A 7706-nucleotide genomic window follows, 5' to 3' on the forward strand; every position below is an offset into this window, starting at 1 on the left:
TACCTGTTGTCATATACTGTAGAAGACTTACTTGAAATTATATGGATGCAAATATCGATACATTGTTATTCATAATTCCTTACTAGGTTCTCTGAAACATTGCAATGCTCAAAAGATCAATAATATTACTTTTAATTGCTTAATTTGCAGTTATAAATGTATAATAATTTATACTTTGATATAAGTTGAAGTTATATTGGGTAATATCATTTATTCTAATCCATATATTAAAATTTAAATTGAACAATTTCTCTTAATTTAGTACTTTGGTTCCTGTTGAGTGTGTATTTTTATTGTTAGTAGATTCAGCGATTAATGGATATGACCACGGGAAGATCAAAATCTTCATGCTGTCTGCTTCTTCTCAAAAACATGAACCATAAGTGGAGTAGCATGGGGGAGCATTTAAAGTGTACCTTTTGTATGAAAATAATGGGGTGACAAGTCATCTGTTCATTATTGGTAATGACCTAAAATACATGGTTATGAAAACTTCTCCTGCTTAGTATCCTCATTAAGTCATAAACGAGTTATTTCAAAACATGTTCATTATTTAATGTAGGGGCGAAACAGAGAACATTTTAAGATACAATGTTACTACCTCACTATTTTCACATTATTTGTGCTAGCATAATTTTTAACCAGCTTTACTGAAAGCAGATTTATTTGACAGGAAAAGAACGATTAGACATGTATAAATATTAGAATCAGGAAGAAACATTTCAAATCTACATAGGAATAAGCACTAACCTGAGACCGTAATCTCAACCCACCGTGAATTTTGTAGGGTTGCTTTGGCCAAAGTTTAGGTTGCAACTTTTCATCAAACATCAAAATTGTCTAGTCAACAAGAAATCTGAAACTAAGTTGACAAGGCGCTTGGAGATAAGCCAGGTTTTTGTTTATGCTGTTGATTATGATAGCCATTTCAGTGGTTTGAGTTTGGCTTCCTGCAGAGAAATGTGGTCATTTTGGGTCAAGTTGAACCAAGTATGCAAACAAAACTGGTTCACTGTGGTTGCTTTTTAAGGACAATATTTTCTTTGGGAGATGCAGAAACATATCCGTAGACCTTTCTTTCTTCTTTTGTGTTTCACTGACATTTCCTTTTGTTTTACTTTTGTTCATTTTCTTCAAAGCTCAGTGGGGCTTATGTTCAGACTTTCACAAGTTTTCTCAGTATATGTTGATAATCTTTTGCTTTTCTTCTCATAACTTTAAATGAAAAAAAGGACCTTGACTTTTATTGGATTCCAGCCTACCAAAGTCTGTTTTCCTTAATAAATCTCATTCCCCATCTGTACTTAATATTACAAATTTGAACCATGGTGCCTGACTTAAAATAAATTGCAAGCAGTGAACCTTCAGTGCCTGATAAATCAACAACTTGACAATAGTCTAGTTGCCATCTACATATGGTGTGCACCATATCCGATTATCATCCACAGTTTGCAATAAAACAGAAAATTTACCTATTGTTCTACATGTTCATGTTTCAGTGCACTTCTGCCGTATAAATATATTGAAAGCCTAATCCTCTATGTCTTGTTTTGTCTGTATGATTCTGTTTAGCATGTTGATCTTGCAATTTATTTTTGGATGTATATGTATGTGTAGTTTGCCATCCCCTCCCTTCCCCAAGTATCAATGTTTACATGTAAAACTAATGTGAAATACCAAAGTTTAAACCAAGTCAGTTAATCTGCACATGCCTCATTTATTATTTTGAAATTTAATTTGTTGGTTTTCATTCTAAAAGCCCCAAAGAAAATAACTTACATGTTATAGTTATGGCAAGCTGCAATCATATTTTTGAATCTAACTCAGAATATGGTATAGTGTAATGTATACATAATTTGGTTTCAACTATTTGTAATTGTCTCAATCTGTTCTGAGAATGTTACTCAACAATATTAATATTTTGTTGATTAGCATCAAATAGCTGATTCAGACTTAGAGCAATGTAAATGTGCATGCTGGACGACTGGGACAAAATGTTTTCAGTTGGCATTCATCAAAATTTTGTTTCAATAGTTTATGGTCTCAGTGTCATTTTAATGTCAGCATTCTGATCTGTAAATAATTGATTACAATGTATCCATTTGCCTTCTTCCACTTAGACACATTAACTTTGACGTTTGGAATCTGCTCATCCCATCCAATCCCATTCATTCCTATTCTTGCTACATCTTGCTTCTATGCTGCTTCTGCAACTAGAGATCATGGGAATTTTTATTTAATGTGGGTAGAACCTCATGTTCATGAGTCGTCCACCAAGCAGTTTACACATATTTGGGAATTTCTGTTCTTATGTGGGGTAAAAAGTGGTCTGATGAGATTTTCTTCAGATTGATTTAGTTCTTAAAGGTGCCAACTAATCTTGTTTCACATGTTTTTTTCACTCGAGAGCAGTCAAAACAAATAGAAGTGGTTCTATTGCAAATCCAAAAACAATTCTGTCACATTTTGTAGAAAATTTATGATTATATGGGCCTGTAATATAAAGCAACTTAGTTCAGAAATTATGATTGTTGGATGCAAATCTGAAACTAAATATTTGCTTGATTTAATGTGTTTTATAATTTCAGTTCAAAGTTGCGCGTTTTCATGTGAAATACTGCATTTGTAATAGTTACTCCTTTTCATCTCTGAAGTAACTTTCTAATTGCAGATTTCATTGAGTGCCTATCTGTGTAGATATAAATTAAAACTAATTGCTACGAATTGAGATCTTTTGGGCGTTGAATGAAATCATTCTTTGTTGCATGTTTCGTTGAAACTAGTTTTCCTTTCAATTGTTGCAGCTGTGAGCCAGAGAACATTTAAGCACAGTGCTTATGCTTGGTTTAAGGCCAGATAACATTAATCATTTCTTGTCCGCAGTGAGACACTGCTCACGCCCTATAAACCTAGAAAAAGAAAAGCTGGTGTGACGCATGTTTCCATTTAGTTTTAATGCTCTCTGAGCTTACTGGCACTATTGTACCAATTTTTCTTAGTGTCAAAAATATTTTGTTTATAAGGAGGGCTCTTTCTTTATAGCAGAAGCTGCACGTACTGCCTGTATCTGGTATTTTTTTATGGTGCCTTGTCAACATTATAGCACAAAAGAACATTTCTCCCCCTGAGATGTCTTGATAATGTGTATTTCTTGAAATAAAACCAGGAATTCATGTTTCAAATAATTTACACTGACTTAATTGTGGTGTGGTTTTATTGGCTTCCTGTAAGAGGAAAGAAATGATTTAAAAATCAAATAAAGATTAATAAATATAACAAAAATAGAGATGTTAGAAGTACCATAACTCCTGATAAATGAAGTATACGTATGTAAAACCAAATGTAGACCCATGCCAATTACACCACAAAGTTTTGCTGACTTATTGTGCTGCGTGAATGATATCATGAGCTGCTTTGGTTGCAAATCATTCGATGATTCCCAGTTTTTAAATGTAGTTCTTTGGCAGAGCATTGAGCTCCATGGTGAAAGAACCTTTGGCAGTGAGAGTTCTGATGAACTCAGCTAAGAAGTTCTGTGAATGTCATTTCCACCACCAGATGTCACCAGGAAGAGATTAGTTAATTATCCATGCCATTATGTCCAATCTGTTAATTACATTTACCTACATATGAATCGATAAATTCTAAATGTAAGTTAAAATCCAAAATGCTATTTTTAAAAAAATGTTCTTCCACCTGCTCTTTTTTTTTCAATTGGTACCTCAGTGGTACACAGTGTGATCTGATTAAAGCTTGCTGGAAGGCTATGGCAAGCATGATACAGTTTGGACTTCATCCAGCATTCAGAAATCTGCCAGTTTAAAATTGCATTGTGGCTTGTTATTCTGTGGAGATCTGCTTCTGAGTGAACTGGACTGACAAAGGAAAAGACTCATCTTTATTCTCATAAGTTGCATCTGCAGCCATATTATTGGAAATACAAGGTTGAATTTGTGTCATTGTGATGGTGTTGATGGTATAGATACTATAATAACCTGTTTAGAGATGTTATGACACACCTCTGGAGTAGGTGGAACTTGAACCCGGGCTTTCTGCCTCAGAGACAGGGACGCTACCACTGCACCTGGAAAGCTCCCTGGGTAATAGCATGTCAGCACCGTTATACTTTGTCCAGTTTTCTTTTCAATAACTTCAATGAGATAGACGATAAAGCAGTGTAGGTCACAAATTGGAAATGTCATTTATCTGTTGCTATCTGAGATGAATTTCACCTCCAATAAAACTGATAAGTAGATTCTTTGGGATATTTCAGAATTAATTAATTTTCTCATTCTGTGTTGGATGGATTTAAATGTTCTCTACTCATACACTATATCAGTTGTATGAATCTTATGTTACTATTTTATAAAGTCTCTAAAAACTCATTTGAAGCAATCAATCTAAAACAAAGAGGCATTTATTTGTGATTTATTTATCAAAGTAAATCATATTACTGAAAAGAGAGCCATGTTGCTGAAGTATTTAAAAGCACACTTAACAGGAATGCCAAATTTCAAACACTGTCGGCAATTTATGCTACAAGATAAAATTAATATTCATTCATTGGCATGTCACATCTTATTGGCTGTAATATTGTGATGATGAAAACAAAGGGAAAATACAAGCTTCCCAAGGTCCAGATTAATTTAAAAATATGCAAAGCTTAAAATATTTCTTTAAGTTGACTATGAAAATATGTTACTAAGCAAACCTGAGTGACATTATAAACTCGACTGATTATCTTAAATTGTTACTGGAGCTATTAGATATAGTTGTGCCGCATAAGTTCCAGACAATGTCAACCTTCAGAATGTAATTATCATCGCTTGATGTTAATTCACATGAAGATCACTGAATCCTGCAGTATCAATACCTGTCAGTTACCATTGATTAGGAACTAAACTGGACTAGCAATTTAAATACAGTGTCTACAAGAACAGATCTGAAGCTGGGGATTCTGTGGTAACTAACTCACTTCCTAACTCCCCAGTGCCTGTTGGTGATCTATAAGACAGAAATCAAGAGTGTGAGAGAATACTCTTCACTTGCCTGAGTGCGTGCAACTCCAGCACACAAAGTTGGACAGGACAAATTAGTCCCCTTGAGTGGTACCACATTCAACATAATTTGATTAGCCAGTTGCTGGGATGTACAACCCATAAACCGGGCACATACCGGCACTGAAAGTCATACACTGCATTATTCAATTGTATGACAGGTAGGATGACCTAAGGACCTCAATGGACCCAAGACTAAGTGAGCCACGTGCTGCCTGCCTCTTTAAAATTGGAGACAATTTGAGGTGTAGGCCATATGAACTCTCTACAATTGAATACAATGGTTGGCGGGGGAGGAGGCGAGATGTAAAATTCAGCTCCATCTCCAACTTTTAGCGATATTCAAGTTATGTGTAATGAAGCGAGTGTATGCACATTTAATTTTTTTTTTAACAAGTCAAAACAAATTTTGTATTGAATGATCTTCTAATACCACCACTTATTGGTCATACTAAAATATCGAAGATACACTGTAAGCAAATGGCTACGAAAGTAAATAGGCATATAGGCAGCCTTTATTTTCAGTAACCATCACTGCTAGGTAGAATCAATTGTGTGCAAGCACAATAGTTTCTCCTGTGGCTCAACAGGCATTTATTTATTTCCCATTGCACCCTAGTGAAGTTCTTAAGGATATTTGCAGTGCTAATGGAGATTCATAAGGTTTTGTTTTGCTATTTATACAAGAGCATTGATTAAGTCACCCCCTGTTTCTGGCAGATAATTATGGAAATGTATGACCTCCAGGGTGCAATGTTAGCCTTTTTAAAAATAATTGCATTATTAACATGCAACAGAATGTGATATAAATTATTTCTCCTAACTTTCACATTTTTAACTTCAAGAGGCTTTTGAGCTAAAAGCTTCTATGAGAAGATGTCATGGACATGACTACATATATGCAGATGATCACAGCATCGAATTAGTTTTGGGAATATACACACTAGAACATAAGTAATCTAGATAGACATATATCTGGGAGGATTATGGAAAAATACAATCTGAACAATGATGACAAAAAATGTCAGCCATTGCAACTGAAAATTGAGTAATAGTTGAAGATTTAACAGTTACCAAACAACAATAAACTTATGAAAGAATCGGTGTTATCGCTATCATAGATTGAAAATGATGCAGTGAAATCTTCCCAGCTGTTGAATGACATGGACCATAGCAAGATATTTGCGTAAGTTGGCAAGATGTCCCCCAAGGCCCACCTTGATGTTAAGACATATGTTCGATATGAAGTTGAGATTCTCACGAGTGAACAGTGAGAGGATATTGGTATGATCACTCATTCCAGCTTAACTTTTACTTAATCTCACCTCAGTAATATGCACTTTCCTGTTGAGCCACCTATCCACTAGAAACAAGACCCTGTGACATGTAGGTCAGAGCAGGCACGCAGTAACTCCAGCCCACTGTATGCTCCTCTGGATGTCCATCTTAGATGCCAGTCAATAGCGGTTCTAAGCACTCTCCATGGGCAGTGACTGCACATACACCACATCCATGGAATTTAGGAGCTGACACAATGAGGCTTATGGTACCCCTGAGCCATGTTTCTGATCCACATACAGTATCCTTCACTGCAGTTGAGTACTGCACATTGTGGAGTGTAACGGCACCTTTCATTGCAATGCTGTGCGCAGCCATGGCACACAGGGTTGGGCACCCAGCTCACAGAATGGGCCTTCAGCCTGCTCACTGATTTTGTGTACTTGGATTCTCAGTATCTGTGCCATGTCTTGCGATGCCTTTTTGCACTTAGGGCCCTCAGCCTGAGCTCAAAGCCTCTCAATACTTTTGCCACGCCTTGCCTGTTGACACAGACAGGAAACCAAGCAGCTTGTCGTTGGTTGTCAGCAGTCATCAGTCAATGGGTGAATCTAGATTAGATTAGATTCCCTACAGTATGGAAGCAGGCCCTTTGGCCCAACAATTCCACACTGACACTCTGAAGAGTAATCCACTCGGACCCATTTCCCTCTGGCTAATGCACCTAACGCTATGGGCTATTTAGCATGGCCAATTCACCTAACCTGCACATCTTTGGACTGTGGAAGGAAACCGAAGCACCCAGAGGAAACCCACGCAGACACTGGGAGTATGTTCAAACTCCATACAGACAGTCACCCGAGGCTGGAATTGAACCCAGGTCCCTAGCGCTGTGAGGCTGCAGTGCTAACCACTGAGCCATTGTGAGGCCCCAAAAGCGTACTGCACCTAGTATTCCCAGGCGGTCTACCATCCAAGTACTAACCAGGCCTGAGTCTGCTTAGCTTCCGAGATCAGACGAGATCAGGCATTTTCAAGCTAGTATGGTCTCATGCAATCTGTTGCTATATGGCACCAAACTATGTCAGTGTCATACCTGCATCACCTACCAGTAATCTATGTGCCAAACACAGTCTGCTTGACTCAAATGGCCTTGTCTCAAAGTCTAGGTCCTCAGTCAAGTCAAGGTAGATGACCAGTCCTTTTGGGGGGCCTGGAACAGTAACACAAGGGCAGCCTCCGATGTCAGTACAGGCCACAGTCAGGAGGTCCATACCTTTACAGTCCAGGAAATAGGCTACAGTTAGCCCCAGGGTCTAATGCAACCAGCCGTAGAGTCATGGGAAGACAGTCTCAGGGGGTTAGTCACTC

At 37.3% G+C, this 7706-nt stretch overlaps 1 pseudogene; it reads right to left on the reverse strand.

The window, feature by feature from the left end:
- Positions 1-7271: 7271 nt before the first annotated feature.
- LOC132828484 (5S ribosomal RNA) lies at positions 7272-7390 on the reverse strand (annotated as a pseudogene).
- Positions 7391-7706: the final 316 nt, after the last annotated feature.

The sequence above is a fragment of the Hemiscyllium ocellatum genome, chromosome 26, assembly GCF_020745735.1.
Source record: "Hemiscyllium ocellatum isolate sHemOce1 chromosome 26, sHemOce1.pat.X.cur, whole genome shotgun sequence".
Taxonomy (NCBI): Eukaryota; Metazoa; Chordata; class Chondrichthyes; order Orectolobiformes; family Hemiscylliidae; genus Hemiscyllium; species Hemiscyllium ocellatum.